General features: G+C 46.7%; 1 protein-coding gene across 3 annotated transcripts in view; it reads left to right on the top strand.

The window, feature by feature from the left end:
• The first annotated feature begins 14,064 nt into the window (after positions 1–14,064).
• Positions 14,065–20,510, top strand: part of LOC132382863 (sulfotransferase 1C4-like) — a 40,957-nt gene continuing 34,511 nt past the window's right edge. For 2 of the 3 annotated variants that reach the window (XM_059953342.1, XM_059953340.1), the window contains exon 1: positions 14,065–14,179. The gene's annotated coding sequence lies outside the window, so the exon portion shown is untranslated. Of the gene's footprint in view, positions 14,180–14,205; positions 15,075–20,510 lie in introns of those variants that run through there. The other variant, XM_059953341.1, reaches the window with a different exon arrangement.

Below are 20,510 nucleotides of genomic sequence, written 5' to 3'. Positions count from 1 at the left end.
CTCCAGGGAATAAAGTCCTAACCTATTCAACCTTTCTCTGTAACTCCATTTCTCAAGTCCCGGCAACATCCATGTAAAACTTCTCTGCACTCTTTCAACCTTATTAATATCCTTCCTGTAATTTGTTGACCAAAACTGCACACAATACTCCAAATTCGGCCTCACCAATGCCTTATACAACCTCACTATAACATTCCAACTCTTATACTCAATACTTTGATTTATATAGGGCAATGTAACAAAAGCTCTCTTTATGACCCCATCTACCTGTGATGCCACGTTTAGGGAATTATGTATCTGTATTCCCAGATCCCTCTGTTCTACTGCACTCCTCAGTGTTCTACCATTTACCTTGTATGTTCTACTTTGGTTTGTTCTTCTAATACCTCACGCTTGTCTGCATTAAACTCCATCTGCCATTTTGCAGCCCATTTTTCCAGCTGGTCCAAATCCCTCTGCAAGCTTTGAAAACCTTCCTCACTGTCCACTACACCTCCGATCTTTGTATCATCAGCAAATTTGCTGATCCAGTTTACCACATTATCATCCAGATCATTAATATAGATGACAAATACAATGGACCCAGTACTGAACCCTGTGGTGCACCACTAGTTACAGGCCTCCACTCAGAGAATCAATCCTCCACTACCACTCTCTGACTTCTCCCATTGAGCCAATGTCTAGTCCAATTTACTACCTCTCCATGTATACCTAGCGACTGAATCTTCCTAACTAACCTCCCATACAGGACCTTATCAAAGACCTTACTGAATTTCATGTAGACAACATCTACTGCCATCCCTTCATCCACTTTCCTGGTAACCTCCTCGAAAAGCACTAATAGATTGGTTAAACATGACCTGCCACACACAAAGCCATGTTGACTCTCCCTAATGTCCCTGTCTATCCAAATACTTGTAGATCCTATCTCTTATTATTCTTTCCAATAATATACCTACTACCGACATCAAACTTGCTGGCCTATAATTTCCTGGATTAATTTTAGAGCCTTTTTTAAACAACGGAACAACATGAGCTATCCTCCAACCCTCCGGCATCTCACCCATAGTTTAAAGTACATTTGCTCTTTTGGAAGAGGACAGCGAGGCTTGAGAGGAAGTGCGGCGGCGGCCATTTTCAAATTGTCCAATTGTTTCTCAGATCGGAGTTCTGAGAGGCGGGACTGCGCAGGCGCGTGAAGGAGGCCTGGGAAGGAGGGAAGATATATAAAGAACGCCGCCTTAAGAAGCGGGCAGCGGAGTGAGCCGGGCGCAGAGTGTAGGGTTAGGGTGTGAGCCGGGCGCAGAGTGTAGGGTTAGGGTGTGAGCCGGGCGCAGAGTTTAGGGCTTGGGAGTGAGACGGGCGAAGAGTGTAGGGTTAGGGAGTGAGCCGGGCACTGAGTGTAGGGCTTGGGAGTGAACGGGGCGCAGAGTGTAGGGCTTGGGAGTGAGCCGGGCGCAGAGTGTAGGGCTTGGGAGTGAGCCGGGCGCAGAGTGTAGGGCTTGGGAGTGAGCCCGGCGCAAAGTGTAGGGCTTGGGAGTGAGCCGGGAGCAGAGTGTAGGGCTTGGGCTCAGAGGGCTTAGGCGGAAGAGGGCACAGTAGGCTTATCTTTTAGTTCTTGTATTTTCTGTTATTTGGGAGGTATGAGTGTGAGGGCAGCTTGTTGTTCTCGGTGTCGGATGTGGGAGGTCCTGGAATCTCCGAGCCTCCCGGACGTCCACATCTGCGCCAGGTGCACCGAACTGCAGCTCCTGAGGGACCGAGTTAGGGAACTGGAGCTGCAGCTCGATGACCTGCGCCTGGTCAGGGAGAGTGAGGAGGTGATAGAGAGGAGTTACAGGCAGGTGGTCACTCCGGGACCACGGGAGGCAGATAGGTGGGTTACAGTCAGGAAGGGGAAGAGGCAGGTACTAGAGAGTACCCCAGTGGCTGTACCCCTTGACATTAAGTACTCATGTTTGAGTACTGTTGGGGGGGACAGCCTACCTGGTGGGAGTGACAGTGGCCGAGCCTCCGGCACTGAGGACGGCCCTGTAGCTCAGAAGGGTAGGGTTCGAAGAAAGAGGTCCATAGTAATAGGGGACTCAATAGTCAGGGGCTCAGACAGGCGTTTCTGTGGAGGTGACCAGGAGTCCCGGATGGTAATTTGCCTCCCTGGTGCCAGGGTTCGGGACGTTTCTGATTGCGTCCAAGATATCCTGAAGTGGGAGGGTGAAGAGCCAGAGGTCGTGGTACATGTAGGTACCAATGACATAGGAAGGAAAGGGGAAGAGGTCCTGAAACAAGAGTATAGGGAGTTAGGAAGGCAGTTGAGAAGAAGGACTGCAAAGGCAGTAATCTTGGGATTACTGCCTATGCCACGCGACAGTGAGAGTAGGAATAGAATTAGGTGGAGGATGAATGCGTGGCTGTGGGATTGGAGCAGGGGGCAGGGATTCAAGTTTCTGGATCATTGGGACCTCTTCTGGGGCAGGAGTGACCTGTTCAAGAAGGACAGGTTACTCTTGAATCGTGGGGGGACCAATATCCTAGCGGGGAGGTTTGCTAGGGCTACAGGGCGGACTTTAAACTAGTAAGATGGGGGGGCGGGAGACTATTTGAGGAGGCTATGGGAGAGGAGGTTAGTTCACCAGTGGAGCAAGTAAATAGACAGTGTGTGAGGGAGGAAAGGCAGGTGATGGAGAAGGGATGCGCTCAGCCCGAAGATGTAGGGGAGAAGAAAGAAAAGGATAATAAATTTGAATGCATTGTTAGGGATGGAAAGAGAGGAGGAGATGGAGAGAATCTTAAATGTATCAATTTTAATGCTAGGAGCATTGTAAGAAAGGTGGATGAGCTTAAAGCATGGATTGATACCTGGAATTATGATGTTGTAGCTATTAGTGAAACATGGTTGCAGGAAGGGTGTGATTGGCAACTAAATAGTCCTGGATTTAGTTGCTTCAGGTGTGATAGAGTTGGAGGGGCCAGAGGAGGAGGTGTTGCATTGCTTGTCCGAGAAAATCTTATGGCGGTGCTTTGGAAGGATAGATTAGAGAGCTCCTCTAGGGAGACCATTTGGGTGGAATTGAAGAATGGGAAAGGTGCAGTAACACTGATAGGAGTGTATTATAGGCCACCTAATGGGGCGCGTGAGTTGGAAGAGCAAATGTGAAAGGAGATAGCTGATATTTGTAGAAAACACAAGGTGGTGATTGTGGGAGATTTTAATTTTCCACACGTAGACTGGGAAGCTCATTCTGTAAAAGGGTTGGATGGTTTAGAGTTTGTGAAATGTGTGCAGGATAGTTTTTTGCAACAATACATAGAAGTACCAACTAGAGATGGGGCAGTGTTGGATCTCCTGTTAGGGAATGCGATAGGTCAGCTGACAGATGTATGTGTTGGGGAGCACTTCGGGTCCAGTGATCACAATAGCATTAGCTTCAATATAATTATGGAGAAGGACAGGACTGGACCTAGAGTTGAGATTTTTGATTGGAGAAAGGCTAACTTTGAGGGGATGTGAAGGGATTTAGAGAGAGTGGATTGGGTCAAGTTGTTTTATGGGAAGGATGTAATAGAGAAATGGAGGTCATTTAAGGGTGAAATTATGAGGGTACAGAATCTTTATGTTCCTGTTAGGGTGAAAGGAAAGGTTAAAGGTTTGAAAGCACCATGGTTTTCAAGGGATATTAGAAATTTGGTTCAAAAAAAGAGGGATATCTACAATAGATATAGGCAGCATGGAGTAAAGGAATTGCTCGAGGAATATAAAGAATGTAAAAGGAATCTTAAGAAAGAGATTAGAAAAGCTAAAAGAAGATACGAGGTTGGTTTGGCAAATAAGGTGAAAGTAAATCCGAAAGGTTTCTACAGTTATATTAAAAGCAAGAGGATAGTGAGGGATAAAATTGACCCCTTAGAGAATCAGAGTGGTCAGCTATGTGTGGAACCGAAGGAGATGGGAGAGATTTTGAATGATCTCTTCGGAATTCACCAAGGAGAAGGATATTGAATTGTCTAAGGTGTGGGAAACAAGTAAGGAAGTTATGGAAACTATGACAATTAAAGAGGTGGAGGTACTGGCGCTTTTAAGAAATTTAAAAGTGGATAAATCTCCACGTCCTGACAGGATATTCCCCAGGACCTTGAGGGAAGTTTGTGCAGAAATAGCAGGAGCTCTGACGGAGATCTTTAATATGTCATTAGAAACGGGGATTGTGCCGGAGGATTGGTGTATTGCTCATGTGGTTCCATTGTTTAAAAAGGGTTCTAGAAGGAAGCCTAGCAATTATAGACCTATCAGTTTGACATCAGTGGTGGGTAAATTAATGGAAAGTATTCTTAGAGATAGTATTTATAATTATCTGGATAGACGGGATCTGATTAGAAGTAGCCAGCATGGATTTGTGCGTGGAAAGTCATGTTTGACAAACCTTATTAAATTTTTTGAAGAAGTTACGAGGAATGTTGACGAGGGTAAGGCAGTGGATGTAGTCTATATGGACTTCAGCAAAGCCTTTCACAAAGTTCCACATGGAAGGTTAGTTAAGAAGGTTCAGTCGTTAGGTATTAATGCTGGAGTAATAAAATGGATTCAACAGTGGCTAGATGGGAGATGCCAGAGAGTAGTGGTGGATAATTGTTTATCGGGATGGAGGCCGGTGACTAGCGGGGTGCCTCAGGGATCTGTTTTGGGCCCAATGTTGTTTGTAATATACATAAATGATCTGGATGATGGGGTGGTAAATTGGATTAGTAAGTATGCCGATGATACTAAGGTAGGAGGTGTTGTGGATAATGAGGTGGGTTTTCAAAGCTTGCAGGGAGATTTATGCCGGTTAGAAGAATGGGCTGAACGTTGGCAGATGGAGTTTAATGCTGAGAAGTGTGAGGTTCTACATTTTGGCAGGAGTAATCCAAATAGAACATACAGAGTAAATGGTAGGGCATTGAGGAATGCAGAAGAACAGAGAGATCTAGGAATAACTGTGCATAGTTCCCTGAAAGTGGAGTCTCATGTAGATAGGGTGGTGAAGAGGGCTTTTGGAACGCTGGCCTTTATAAATCAAAGCATTGAGTACAGAAGTTGGGATGTAATGCTAAAGTTGTACAAGGCATTGGTAAGGCCAAATTTGGAATATTGTGTGCAGTTCTGGTCACCGAATTATAGGAAAGATATCAATAAATTAGAGAGAGTGCAGAGACGATTTACTAGGATGTTACCTGGGTTTCAGCAATTAAGTTACAGAGAAAGGTTGAACAAGTTAGGTCTCTATTCATTGGAGCGTAGAAGGTTGAGGGGGGATTTGATCGAGGTATTTAAAATTTTGAGAGGGATAGATAGAGTTGACGTGAACAGGCTGTTTCCATTGAGAGTAGGGGAGATTCAAACTAGAGGACATGATTTGAGAGTTAGGGGGCAGAAGTTTAAGGGAAACACGAGGGGGTATTTCTTTACTCAAAGAGTGATAGCTGTGTGGAATGAACTTCCTGTAGAAGTAGTAGAGGCCAGTTCAGTTGTGTCATTTAAGGTAAAATTGGATAGGTATATGGACAGGAAAGGAGTGGAGGGTTATGGGCTGAGTGCGAGTAGGTGGGACTAGGTGAGATTAAGAGTTCGGCACGGACTAGGAGGGCCAAGATGGCCTATTTCCGTGCTGTGATTGTTATATGGTTATATGGTATATCTACCAGAGCCCCTGCAATTTCAACACTAGTCTTCTTCAAGGTCCGAGGTCTTCTTCAAATCTACTCTGATTTGCCTCAAGGTAGCAAGCACCACCTCCTCTTCAATCTGTATAGGTTCCATGACCTCACTACCTGTTTGCCTTATTTCCATTGACCCCATGCCAGTTTCCTTACTAAATACAGACACAAAAAACCCATTTAAGATCTTCCCCATTTCTTTTGGTTCCATACATAGCCGACCACTCTGATCTTCAAGAGGACCAATTTTATCCCTTACTATCCTTTTGCTCTTAATATACCTATAACTGTATAACCATATAACAATTACAGCACGGAAATAGGCCATCTCAGCCCTTCTAGTCCATGCCGAACGCTTACTCTCACCTAGTCCCACTGACCCGCACTCAGCCCATAACCCTCCACTCCTGTAGAAGCTCTTTGGATTATCCTTCACCTTGACTGCCAAAGCAACCTCATGTCTTCTTTTAGCCCTCCTGATTTCTTTCTTAAGTATTTTTTGCACTTTTTATATTCCTCAAGCACCTTATTTGCTCTGTTTCCTATACATGTCATCCATCTCTCTCATCTTCTTTATTGGAGTTCCAATATCCCTCGAGAACCAAGGTTCCTTGTCCTTATTCACTTTGCCTTTAATCCTGACAGGAACATACAAACTCGGCACTCTCCTTCGAAGGTCTTCCACTTACCAGTCACATCCTGGCCAGAGAACAACCTGTCCCAAACCAGGCTTTTTAGATCCTTTCTCGTTTCTTCAAATTTGGCCTTTTTCCAGTTTAGAAACTCAACCCGAGGACCAGATTATCTTTATCCATGATCAAGTTGAAACTAATGGTGTTATGATTACTGGAACCAAAGTGTTCCCCTACACACACTTCCGTCACTTGTCCTAACTCGGATCTAATATTGCATCCTCTCTAGTTGGTACCTCTATATGTTGATTTAGAAAACTTTCCTGAACACATTTTACAAACTCTAACCCATCTAAACCTTTAACAGTATGGGAGTCCCAATCAATAAGTGGAAAATTAAAATCCCCTACTATCACAACTTTGTTCCCTGCAGTTGTCTGCTATCTCTCTGCAGATTTGCTCCTCCAATTCTCGCTGACTATTGGGTGGTCTATAATACAACCCATTAATGTGCTCATACTTTTCCTGTTTCTCAGCTTTACCCATATGCCCTCAGTAGACAAGCCCTCTAATCTGTCCTGCCTGAGCACTGCTGTAACATTTTTCCTGACTAGCAATGCCACTCCCCCCCCCCCCCCCACCCTTCATCCCTCTGCCTCTATCACGTCTGAAACATCAGAACCCTGGAACATTAAGCTGCCAGTCCTGCTCCTCCTGTAGCCAAGTTTCACTAATGGCTATGTCAGAATTCCATGTGTCAATCCATGCCCTCAGCTTGTCAGCCTTCCCCACATTATTACCACTACACATAGCTCTTCTATTTGTGACTTTGCATGAACTTTTAATACATTTATTTTCACCCCCGCTCCACTGTCTGCTCTGGTTCCCATCCCCCTGCAAATCTAGTTTAAACCACAACCCCCGCCCCCCCAATAGCACTAACTAACCTCTCTGCAAGAATATTGGTCCCCTTGTAGTTCAGGTGTAACCCGTCTCTCTTGTACAGGTCCCACCTGTCCCAGAAGAGGTCCCAATGATCCTGAAATCTGAATCCCTGACCCCTACACCAGTTCCTCAGCCACGTGTTCATCCTCCAGACCATCCTACTCTTACCCTCACTGGCACGTGGCACAGGTAGCAATCCTGAGATTACCACCCTCGAGGTTCTGCTTTTTAACTTCCTACCAAGCTCTCTATACTCACTCTTCAGGACCTCCTCACTCTTTCTTCCTACGTCATTGGTACTGATGTGTACCATGATATCTGGCTGATCATCCTCCCACTTCAGAATGCTGTGCATGCAGTCAGAGACATCCCTGACCCTGACACCCGGGGGCAACAAACCATCCTGGAGTCTCTGTCACGACCACAGAACCTCCTGTCTGTACCTCTAATTATCGAGACCCTATCACTACCGCTCTCCTCTTCTTCCACACTCCCTTCTGCACTGCAGAACCAGACTCAGTGCCAGAGATCCGGCTGCCGCAGCTTGTCCCAGGTAAGCCCCCCCCCCCAACAGTATCCAAATCGGTATAGCAGTTGTTGAGGGGAATGGCCACAGATGAACCCTGCTCTGCCTGCCCTTTCCCCTTCCCTCACCTGACTGTACCCAATTACCTGAGATATTACCACTAAACTATTGTACTGATTCACAGGCACAGCAACAGCTCCTTTTGTGCACAAAACTGTACTGAACAAATTAAAACAATAAAACATAATCCCTCCTGCCTGTATAAGGTGCACGTCCCTCCCCATCCACAAGTCTGTCTAGGCAGAAGAGATTCTGCAGATGCTGGGAATCCACAGAACACAGGAGAAACTTGGCTGGCCAGACAGCATCTATGAAAATGAGTGAACAGTCCACATTCTGTCAACAGGATTGAGAAGGAAGGTGGCAGAAGCCAGAATAAAAAGCTGGGGAGGAGGGGAAGGAAGCCATCTGGAAGCTGCTAGGTGAAGCGAGCTGCGTGGGAGAGGTCAAGGCCTGGAGAGGAAGGGATTTGAGAGGAGAGGACCATAGGAGAAAGGGAAGGAGGAGGAGACCCAGAGGTAAGTAATAGGCAGATGAGAAGAGGTAAAATGTCAGAGTGGGGAACAGAGGAAGGTGGGGGGGGGGTGATTTGTTAACTAGAACGAGATTGATATTCATGCCATCAGGTTGGAGGCTACCCAGATGAAATATAAACTGTTGCTCGTCCACCCTGAGGGTGGCCTCATCGTGGTGCAAGAGTGGGCCATGGACCGACACGTCAGAACGGGAATGAGAAACAGGATTAAAATACTTGGCCGTCAGCAAGTCTCACTTCTGGCGGATGGTGTGGAGGTGCTCGACAAAGCGGTCCCCCAGTTTAGGACAGGTCTCATGACTGTAATGGAGGCCACATTGGGAACAGCGGACACAACAGATGACCCCAGTGGATTTGCAGGTGGAGTGTGTCCTCACCTGGAAGGACTGTTTGGGGCCCTCAATGGAGGTGAGGGAGGTGTAGCACTTGGGCCACTTGAGGGATAAGTGCCGGATGGAGAATTGTTGAGAGGGTCAAAGAGGCTGGAATTAAGTGAGAAGCTGGGAGGGCAGAGTTGTAAGAGGTAAAGGGCTGACAAAGAAGGAATCTAATGAGGGAGGACAGTGGACCATGGGAGAAAGGGAAGCTGGAGGGGAAGCAGATGGAGGTGATGCACGCGAGATATAAATACCTCAGTTATATCTGCTTCTGCCACTAGCCCCTGCGGCACATTCTAGGCAACCACACATTTACTTTGAACTTACCCCATCTCACCCTCAAATGTGCCCCCACCTAAAACTCACCCCTCAGCTACACACTGACCCTGCGTGACATTAGAAAGTGGGAGGGAACCAGAGGATATGGGGATACCCCATGGGGTCACAGAGAGAAGGTGCAGGGTGATCAGAACTGAATGTAGTACTCCCAGTGTAGAGGTTGTACCAACCCAACACACAGAGACACATTGAACTTGGGTCTCTCAAGTGGTAACGCAAGGGTTTTGGCACTGGAATTGGTTTATTATTGTCTCTTGTGCAGAGATTCGGCGAAAAACTTGTCTCATACAATGTTCATACAGATCAGATCGTTACATAGAGCACTGAGGCAGAACAAGGTAAAACAATAACAGAATGTAGAATAAAGTGTCAAGGTTACAATAGACAAAAGACAGTAGGGGCAGGAGTAGGCCATTCGGCCCTTCTAGCCAGCGCCGCCATTCACTGTGATCATGGCTGATCATACACAATCAGTACCCCGTTCCTGCCCTCTCCCATATCTCTTGACCCCGCTATCTATAAGAGCTCTATCTAACTCTCTCGAATGCATCCAGAGACTTGGCCTCCACTGCCTTCTGGGGCAGAGCATTCCACATATCCACCACTCTCTGGGCGAAAAAGTTTTTCTGCATCTCTGTTCTAAATGGCCTACCCCTTATTCTTAAACTATGGCCTTTAGTTCTGGACTCACCCATCAGCGGAAACATGCTTCCTGCCTCCAGTGTATCCAATCCCTTAATAATCTTATATGTTTCAATCAGATTCCCTCTCATCCTTCTAAATTCCAGTGTATACAAGCCCAGTCGCTCCAATCTTTCAACTTATGACAGTCCCGCCATTCCGGGAATTAACCTTGTGAACCTACTCTGCACTCCCTCAATAGCAAGAATGTCCTTCCTCAAATTTGGAGACCAAAACTGCACACAATACTCCAGGTGGGGTCTCACCAGGGCCCTGTACAGCTGCAGGAGGACCTCTTTACTCCTATACTCAGTTCCTCTTGTTATAAAGGCCAGCATGCCATTAGCTTTCTTCACTCCCTGCTGTACCTGCATGCTTGCTTTCATTGACTAATGTACAAGAACACCTAGATCTCATTGTACTTCCCCTTTTCCTAACTTGACTCCATTTAGATAGTAATCTGCCTTCCTGTTCTTGCCACCAAAGTGGATAATCCACATTAAACTGCATCTGCCATACATTTGCCCACTCACCTAACCTGTCCAAGTCACCCTGCATTCTCATAACATCCTCCTGACATGTCACACTGCCACCCAGCTTTGTGTCATCGGCAAATTTGCTAATGTTACTTTTAATCCCTTCATCTAAATCATTAATGTATATTGTAAACAGTTGCGGTTCCAGCACTAAACCTTGCGGTACCCCACTGGTCACAGCCTGCCATTCCGAAAGGGACCCGTTAATCACTACTCTTTCTTTCCTGTCAGCCAGTCAATTTTCAATCCATGTCAGTACTCTGCCCCCAATACCATGTGCCCTAATTTTGTCCACTAGTCTCCTACGTGGGACTTTATCAAAAGCTTTCTGGAAGTCCAGGTACACTACATCCACTGGCTCTCCCTTGTCCATTTTCATAGTTACATCCTCAAAAAACTCCAGAAGATTAATCAAGCATGATTTTCCCTTCATAAATCCATGCTGACTCGGACTGATGAGAGGGCAGACAATAAGGTGAAATGTCATGATGAGGTAGATTGTGAAGTCAGGAGTCGATATTATTGTGCAAGGGGACAGTTCAATAGTTTATATAATGGCGGGGTAGAAGCTGTCCTTGAGTCTGGTGGGACGTGCCTTCAGGCTTTTGTATCTTCTGTGTGATGGAAGGTGGGTGGGGGGAGAAGAGAGAATGTGGGTGGGTAGGGGTTCTTTGATCACGCTGGCTGCTTTACCGAGGAAGTGTAGACAGCCCATGGACGGGAGGCTGGTTCCCGCAACATGCTGAGCCACGTCCACTCCGTAGACTCTCCGTAGTGTCTTGCGGTCACAGGCAGAGTAGTAGCCGTACCAGGCCATGATGTGTTTGCAGGGGATGCTTTGTGTGGTGCAGTTGATAAAAATCGGTGAGAGTCGACACTTATATGCTGTTTGTTTTGCTTCTTGGTGGGCTTTCTTCCCCATGGTGTCTGCACTCCAATTCTACAGAAAAGGACCAAACGCTTTTCAAAGATAAACATCAGATAGAGATTAATGCAGACACACGTGAGGTGTTGCACTTTGGTAGGACTAATCAGGGTAGGACTTACATGCAGAGTGGTAGGGCACTGAGAAGTGTGCTAAAACAAACGGATCTGGGAACAAAGTTTCATAATTCCTTGAAGGTGGCATCACCAGTAGACAGGGTTGTAAAAAGCTTTTGGCACATTGGCCTTCATAAATCAAAGTATTGAGTACAGGAGTTTGGATGTTATGTTGAAGCTAGTGAGACGTTCAGTTCTACAGGAAAGAGTGCAAAGAATAATTACAAGGACTTTTCCAGGACCTGAGGGCCTGTATTACAGGGGAAAGCTGAGTAAATTAGGACTTGATTCCTTGAAGTGTAGGAGAATGAGGGGAGACCTTATTGAGGTACAGAGTATGAGGGGCATAGATAGGGTGAATGCATGCAGGCTTTCTCCCTCAGGGGAGGTGAGACTAGAACTAGGGGTCACAGATTTAGGGTGAAAGGTAAATCAGATAGAGTATTTGGTTACTCAGACAGTATGAACTACAGAATGAACTGCCAGGGGAAGTAGTGGATGATGGGTACATGGCAGAGAGGGGAATGGAGAACTGATCTGGCTGCAGGTCAATGTGGCTGAAACTAGATGGGCTGAAGGGCATGGACACATCAAATTCTCAAACTTCTGGTAGTGTCCCCTCCACCTCCTTCACCAGTCCCCATCCCCTTTTCCCTCTCTCACCTTAACTCCTTGTCTCCCCATTGCCTCCCTCTGGTGCTCCTCCCCCCTTTTCTTCTTTCCATGGCCTCTGTCCTCTCCGATCAAACTCCCCCTTCTCCAGCCCCGTGTCCCTTTCACCAATCAACTTCCCAGCTCTTTACTTCACCCTGCCTCCCAACTTCACCCATCACCTTGTGTTTCTCTCTCCCCTCCCACTTCCACTTTTTAAATCTACTCCTAAGCTTTTTTCTCCAGTCCTGAAGAAGAGTCTCGGCTGGAAACGTCAACTGCACTCTTTTCCACAGACGCTGCCTGGCCTGCTGAGTTCCTCCAGCATTTTGTGTGCGTTGCTTGGATTTCAAATACCAGTAAATGTTCTCTTGTTTGGGCTAAAAGACCTGTTTCTGTACTGAAAGGCCATGATAAATGTAGCAAGAAACTTTGCAGACTGGGAATGGGGCTTTTAAAATTAGCGTGCATGCAGTTAGGCAGACTATTATCTGAGAGAATGAGGGTGAAGTTCAGGGCAATCAAAAATTATAGAGCATTAACAGGCTGATCAAAGGATCAGCTTACATAGTAACTTTCACAAACAAAACACCAGAAGGACTTAGCAGATCAGGGAACATCTGCAGAAAGGGTATTTCAGACCAAGACCTTCATCAGGACTGGAAAGGAGGCGGGTGGGGGAGAAGCCAGAATAAGACGGTGAGAGAGGGAAAGGAGGACAAGCCAGCAGGTGATAGGTGAGGGGAAAGGTGAGTGTGTAAAGATAGGGATGAAATAAGAAGCTGAGGGGTGATAGGTGGAAGCGATAAAGGGCTGAAGAAAAATGAGTCTGATAGGACAGGAGAGTAGACCATAGGAGAAAGGGAAGGAGGAGGGGTGATGGGTATTTATCAGGAAGGGGTTTGGAGTTTACGCCCAGGGTCCTGGACAGTGTCTTCTTGAATGCTTCTCACTGCCTCAGTAAAGTAGACAGAATAATCAAAGGCCCCTGACGATCTCTCTTCTCCCCTCTCCCATCAGACAGAAGATGCGGAATCAGAAACCTTGTCTCACCAGGCTCGAGGCCAGCATCTAACCCACTGTTAGCAAATCATTGAATGGATCTCTTGAATGGGACTCAGCCCCACAATCTACCTAATTATGAGCTTGCACCTTGTTGTCTGCCTGCACTGCCCTTTCTCTGTCACTGTAACACTTTGTTTTAGCTCAGTGCATTGTGTAATGACCTGATCTGCATGAACAGTTTGCAGGACAAGCTTTTCTCTGTTTCCTGGGGCATGTGAGGGTAATAAAGCACTGGAGCAGAGGACTGAGTGACACTGGAAACAATCCAGTGGAGAGCGATGGGGCTCTGCTTCCTGGGGCATCTCAGCACCATCAGGTGCAGAAGTTGGGTTTCAGGGGAACGAGGGACGATACTGACAGCAGATCCTGGGGGGCGGGGGATGTTTCCAACAGCTCGAGAGTCTCAAGCTTGCTTCAAAGATTAAGGGGGGGTGTGGTTGTTTCAAACTAACGTGTGTGGGATCTTCTGGCAGAGGGTGAGGCGGTTAGTGGGAGGGAGAGAGGGGGAAAGGAGGAGGGATGAAGATGGGGAATAAAATAGGGAAAGAGGAGATGGAGAGGAAAAAAGAGAGGGGAGGCAGGTGGAGAAAAGGAAATGAGGGTGGTGAGGGAGAGGTTGGATGTGGAAGAGAGTTTAGGAGGGAGAAGGGAGTGGAAGAGGGAGAGAAAAGAAGAGGGACGGTAGCTTTGGAGAGGAGAGGAATTGAGGAAGGAGTGAGAGAGAGGAAGGAGTGGAGGGGATGGGGTAGAGGAGAGAAGGGTATTGGAGAGGATATGAGGAAGTGAGTTGAGGGGAGAGGGTGGAGAGAAGAGAAAGAGGTTGGGAGAGAAACAGGAGGAGGGCAGGGTGGTGGTGAGTAGAGGGCTGGGGCAATAATGGACAGACAAACAGAAGAACGCTGTGTCGAGGAGCCTCAGACAATCCTCACCCTCCTTCCCCTAGTTTCCTCCCTCCCTCCCTCCCGGCCACAGCAGAGGGCTGGTCTCTGATTTCCCTGGAAACAGTCACGTGAGATGTGGATTGTGAAACTGCTGGATGCAAACCAAAGTTTGCCGTTCATAGGAGAGAGAGGATCGACAGATTTCTGTTAAGTTTCTCCGTAAGTCCTCACCCCTAACTCTCCCGTTCCACTCTTGCCTCCTTCCCTTTCATTCTCTCCTCTCATCACTTCCACCACACTTTCCTTTCTCCGCATTCCCACCCTCTCCCTTTCCTCTCCCCCTCTCTCTCTCACACACTTCGTCTCCCCTTGTTTGTGACACGTTCTAGTCGCTTCCCTGACCACTTCTCCACATCCCCCCCCCCCCACTGCCCCACCCCGTAACTCACTCCATCCCAGCATCGAGATCAAAACTCCCTGGACACTCTGTTGTCTGCAGCGGGTGCCCCTAACTCTCGTCGCCCCCTCCCCTCTGTCACCCTCACTGCCACCCTCCCTCCTCCTGTCACTGATCTCTTGCTCTTGCCCTCTCTCGCACCTTCTCCCTCGTCAGTAGATCTCTTTTCCACTCTCTCACACACTCGCACGCACACCCTTAATCTCTATTGCCTCTCCCTCTCTGTCTCTCAATTTCCCTCCCCACCTCCCAGCAGGACCTCTTTCGCACTCTCACCAACACGCACGCTCCCCTCCCCTCCCTCTGTAACTCACACACACTCATACACACTCTACCTCACTTTCACTCTCTCACTCTCACACTCACACTCACACACACCAGGGATTTGTCACCTACGTTCTTTTCCAGACTCCTCCCTCCCACCCCAACCTCCCCTTCACTCTCTCCCATTCCTCTACGACTGATCCCATAATCAGTTCTCATCCTTGCCTTGCTTCTATCAGTTCCCAGGTTCCTACCTAACCCCCCCCCCCCACCACGTTCCCCCCAACTTTGATCTGCGAGTTGTTCAACCGGTATAACCCGCGCTGGCATGTACAGTATTCCTGGACAGAGTCTGTAGCAGCGAGGGCTCGGGGAGTATTGCCACCGCTGTCTGTAAGGAGCTGGTATCTTCTCCCTACGATGATTCTCGTTTTTTTTGCGAAGGGTGGGGATGGGGGGGGGTAGTTGATGTGCCTGTTCCAGTTCTGCTCCGTTTTTTTGTGCGGGGAGGGGGGATTCGAGGGTTGATATGCCTGCTCCATTTGCGTTCAGTTTTTATTGTGCGGGGAGGGGGATTTGGGGACATTCCCTGTCCCATTTAAAGAACACACTCAAAATGCTGGAGGAACTCATCAGGCCAGACATCTATGGGGAAAGAAGCACAGTCGACGTTTCGTACGGCAGGTGTTGCTTGGATTTCCAGCATCTGCGAATTTTCTTTAGTTTGTGATTTGATTTGCTGTAGCGTTTTGTTTGCTTTTTCGTGGACAGAAGGATTCGGGGTTGAGGATCGTGCTGCCTTTTTAAAACTTCTTTCTTCATTTCATGGATGCGTGCAGAAGAAGAATTTCAGAGTTGTAACTTTGATATTCTGAAATTCTGACCAATATCTTGGCGGGGAGGTTTGCTAAGGCTGTTGGGGAGAGTTTAAACTAGAATTGTTGGGGGGGGGGGAACTGAACTGAAGAGTGGGGAAGAGGAGGTTGGCTCACAAATAGAGAAAGCTTGTAGACAGTGTGAGAGGGAGGATAGGCAGGTGATAGAGAAGGGATGCCTCAGACCGAAGGCTCCAAATGCCTCTATTTTAAAGCAGGGAGTGTTGTGAACAAAGTGGATGAGCTCAGAGTGTGGATCAGTACTTGGAGATGTGATGTGGTGGCCAATACAGAGACTTGGGTGGCTCAAGTGCCAGGTTGTAGATGTTTCAGAAAGGACAGGGAGGGAGGTAAAAGAGGTGGGCGTTTGGTACTGTTGATCAGAGATAGTAAAACGGCTGCAGAAAAGGTTGACTTCATGGAGGGATTGTCTACGGAGTCTCTGTGGGTGGAGGTTAGACAATAGACAGTAGGGGCAGGAGTAGGCCATTCAGCCCTTCTAGCCTGCACCGCCATTCACTGTGATCATGGCTGATCATACACAATCAGTACCCCGTTCCTGCCCTCTCCCCATATCCCTTGACCCCGCTATCTATAAGAGCTCTATCTAACTCTCTCGAATGCATCCAGAGACTTGGCCTCCACTGCCTTCTGGGGCAGAGCATTCCACATATGCACCACTCTCTGGGTGAAAAAGTTTTTTCACATCTCTGTTCTAAATGGCCTACCCCTTATTCTTAAACTGTGGCCTTTAGTTCTGGACTCACCCATCAGCGGGAACATGCTTCCTGCCTCCAGTGTGTCCAATCCCTTAATGATCTTATATGTTTCAATCAGATTCCCTCTCATCCTTCTAAATTCCAGTGTATACAAGCCCAGTCGCTCCAATCTTTCAATTTATGACAGTCCCGCCATTCCGGGAATTAACCTTGTGAACCTACGATGCACTCCCTCAATAGCAAGAATGTCCTTCCTCAAATTTGGAGACCAAAACTGCACACAATACTCCAGGTGGTGTCTCACCAGGGCCCTGTACAGCTGCAGGAGGACCTCTTTACTCCTATACTCAATTCCTCTTGTTATAAAGGCCAGCATGCCATTAGCTTTCTTCACTGCCTGCTGTACCTGCATGCTTGCTTTCATTGACTAATGTACAAGAACACCTAGATCTCATTGTACTTCCCCTTTTCCTAACTTGACTCCATTTAGATAGTAATCTGCCTTCCTGTTCTTGCCACCAAAGTGGATAATCCACATTAAACTGCATCTGCCATACATTTGCCCACTCACCTAACCTGTCCAAGTCACCCTGCATTCTCATAACATCCTCCTGACATGTCACACTGCCATCCAGCTTTGTGTCATCAGCAAATTTGCTAATGTTACTTTTAATCCCTTCATCTAAATCATTAATGTATATTGTAAACAGTTGCGGTTCCAGCACCAAACCTTGCGGTACCCCACTGGTCACAGCCTGCCATTCCGAAAGGGACCCGTTAATCACTACTCTTTCTTTCCTGTCAGCCAGTCAATTTTCAATCCATGTCAGTACTCTGCCCCCAATACCATGTGCCCTAATTTTGCCCACTAATCTCCTACGTGGGACTTCATCAAAAGCTTTCTGGAAGTCTAGGTACACTACATCCACTGGCTCTCCCTTGTCCATTTTCATAGTTACATCCTCAAAAAACTCCATATGATTAGTCAAGCATGATTTTCCCTTCATAAATCCATGCTGACTCGGACTGATCCTTCTACTGCTATCCAAATATGTTGTAATTTCCTCTTTTATAATTGACTCCAGCATCTTTCCCACCACTGACGTCAGGCTAACTGGTCTATAATTCCCTGTTTTCTCTCTCCCTCCTTTCTTGAAAAGTGGGACAACATTAGCCACCCTCCAATCAGCAGGAACTGTTCCTGAATCTATAGAACATTGGAAAATGATTACCAATGCGTCCACGATTTCTAGAGCCAACTCCTTAAGTACCCTGGGATGCAGACCATCAGGTCCCAGGGACTTATCAGCCTTCAGACCCAACAGTCTGAACTCAACACCGTTTCTTGCCTAATATAAATTTCATTCAGTTCATCCATTACCCTAGTTCCTTTGGCCACTATTACATCTGGGAGATTGTTTGTGTCTTCCCTAGTGAAGACAGATCCAAAGTACCCGTTCAACTCATCTGCCATTTCCTTGTTCCCCATAATAAATTCACCCGTTTCTGTCTTCAATGGCCCAATTTTGGTCTTAACTATTTTTTTGCTATTCACATACCTAAAGAAGCTTTTACTATTCTCCTTTATATCCTTGGCTAGTTTACCTTCGTACCTCATTTTTTCTTGACGTATTGCCTTTTTTGTTATCTTCTATTGCTCTTTAAAAGCTTCCCAGTCCTCCAGTTTCCCGCTCATCTTTGCTATTTTATACTTCTTTTCTTTTATTTTTATACTCCCCTTTACTTCCCTCGTCAGCCACGGCCGCCCTTTACTCCCCTTAGGATCTTTCTTCCTCTTTGGAATGAACCGATCCTGTACCTTCTGCATTATTCCCAGAAATACCTGCCATTGTTGTTCCACTGTCTCCCCTGCTAAGGTATTGTTCCATTGAACTTTGGCCAACTCCTCCCTCATAGCTCCATAGTTCCCTTTGTTCAACTGTAATACTGACACATCCGATTTTCCCTTCTCCTTCTCAAATTGTAGGTTAAAACATATCATATTATGGTCACTACCTCCTAATGATTCCTTTACCTTGAGGTCCCCGATCAAATCCGATTAATTGCTCAACACTAAATCTAGAATTGCCTTCTCCCTGGTAGGCTCGAGTACAAGCTGTTCTAAGAATCCATCTCAGAGACACTCCACAAACTCCCTTTCTTGGGGTCCAGTACCATTCTGATTCTCCAAGTCTACCTGCATGTTGAAATCCCCCATGACAACTGTATCATTACCTTTGGGACATGCCAATTTTAACTCTTCATTCAACTTACACCCTGCATCCAGACTGCTGTTTGGGGGCCTGTAGATAACTCCCATTAGGGTCTTTCTACCCTTAGAATTTCTCAGTTCTATCCATACTGACTCTACATCTCCTGATTCTATGTCCCCCCTAGCAAGGGACTGAATATCATTCCTCACCAACAGAGCCACCCCACCCCCTCTGCCAGTCAGCCTGTCCTTTTGATAAGATGTATATCCTTGAATATTCATTTCCCAGGCCCTGTCCGTTTGAAGCCATGTCTCAGTTATTCCCACAACATATATATATTCCCACTATATATTTTTTTTAAAGTATATAATACTTTTAATTCGGTACTCCCCTCTCCTTTCATATCAATTCCTATTTCACTTGGCCATACTGTATAATCTCTTCTTGAGCTTTCTACTCCATTGATTCTGATGTCCTTTATAACTTTTCTTATTTTCCTTTTCCCTTTAATTCCATCCTTATATTTCCAGTTCATCCCCTCTCCCCCCACTACTTAGTTTAAACACATCCGTGTTGCAGTGACAAACCTGTCTGCCAGAATGCTGGTCCCCCACCTATTAAGGTGCAACCCGTCCCTTTTGTAAAATTCACCCCTACCCCAAAACAGATCCCAGTGGTCCAAGAATGTAAATCCTTGCTTCCTGCACCAGTTCCTCAGCCACACATTCGGATCCATTATCTCTCTGTTCCTGCCCTCTCTAGCACGAGGAACTGGAAGCAAACCAGAGATAACCACCCTGGAAGTCCTGCTTTTCAGCCTTCTTCCGAGTTCTCTGAAGTCCCGCTGCAGAATGTCCTTCCTCTTCTTCCTGATGTCAGGAAGAGGAACAAGAAGAGGAAGGGGTTAATAACTCTACTGGGTGTTTTTCTTTATAGGATGCCTAATAGTAACAGGGATATCAAGGAGCACATAGGGAAACAGATCCTGGAAAGTTGTAATAACAAACTTGTAGTGATGGGAGATCTAACCCTAGTGAGCCCTTCCACCCCTTGACCGAATCCACCCAGCAACTCCTGAGCCCCGAAGGGGACAGCTTTTTCAGACCGATTGCTTCCGGGTGTAAAGTTTGTCCATGTCCTGGACATGACTTCACTTAACCCTTCCCTAATCACAGGACAATTTACAATGATCAAATAACCGACCAAGCTGAACATCTTTGAACTGTGGAAGGAAACTTGAGTACCTGGAGGAACCCAGACAGTCTGAGGTTCAAAGTTTCATTTATTATCATATGTAACACTCACCCAACAGGCTGGTATATGTCTAGGGTAAAAGGAGATCCAGCCACACACCACCCCCACCTCCTGTACGCGCAGGTGCTGTGGGAATCAAGTTTATGCCTCGCGCATGCACACAGTATCAAATTCATACCAGATACCGTTATGAAATACACTTTAAAGATTTTACTAAAACTACAAGAGTACTAGGCAATACAATATATTTGAAAAAAAAGCAAAAGGCGCCAACTTTTATCAGTCAGTCAGTTTAGTGCACATCGTTGGAGCTCAACCATCGAGCCATTCGACCCCTCGTCACTTTCCTCCAACCTCCACGTCCTCGCACCTGGGACCACCCTGGTGGTCGACCGAGCAGTGCAGCGCACGTCCACCTTCCTCGGCGTCTCCTTCCCGCCTCCCCTGAAAAGACCGCGAAACCCCCAAGCTCCCAGCCTCACAAGACAAAATAACACTCCCCATTGGTTAACAAATGTGTACAATCCCCATATCAGCAAGTCCAAAGCTGAACAACTGCGAGAGAAACACTTATCATACAAAGAAGCATTCCTACTCTTAACAAACCAAAGCAGCCATTTTGAGTAACATACACAGGACATTGTACACATAGAAAACTTACAGCACAATACAGGCCCTTTGGCCCAGAAAGTTGTGCCGAACATGTCCCTACCTTAAAAATTACTCGGCTTACATATAGCCCTCTATTTTTCTAAGTTCCATGTACCT

This window comes from Hypanus sabinus, chromosome 29, assembly GCF_030144855.1.
Source record: "Hypanus sabinus isolate sHypSab1 chromosome 29, sHypSab1.hap1, whole genome shotgun sequence".
In the NCBI taxonomy this organism is placed as follows: Eukaryota; Metazoa; Chordata; class Chondrichthyes; order Myliobatiformes; family Dasyatidae; genus Hypanus; species Hypanus sabinus.
Note: the sequence above shows the minus strand (reverse complement) of the source record. Positions and strands in the feature narration are given on the sequence as shown.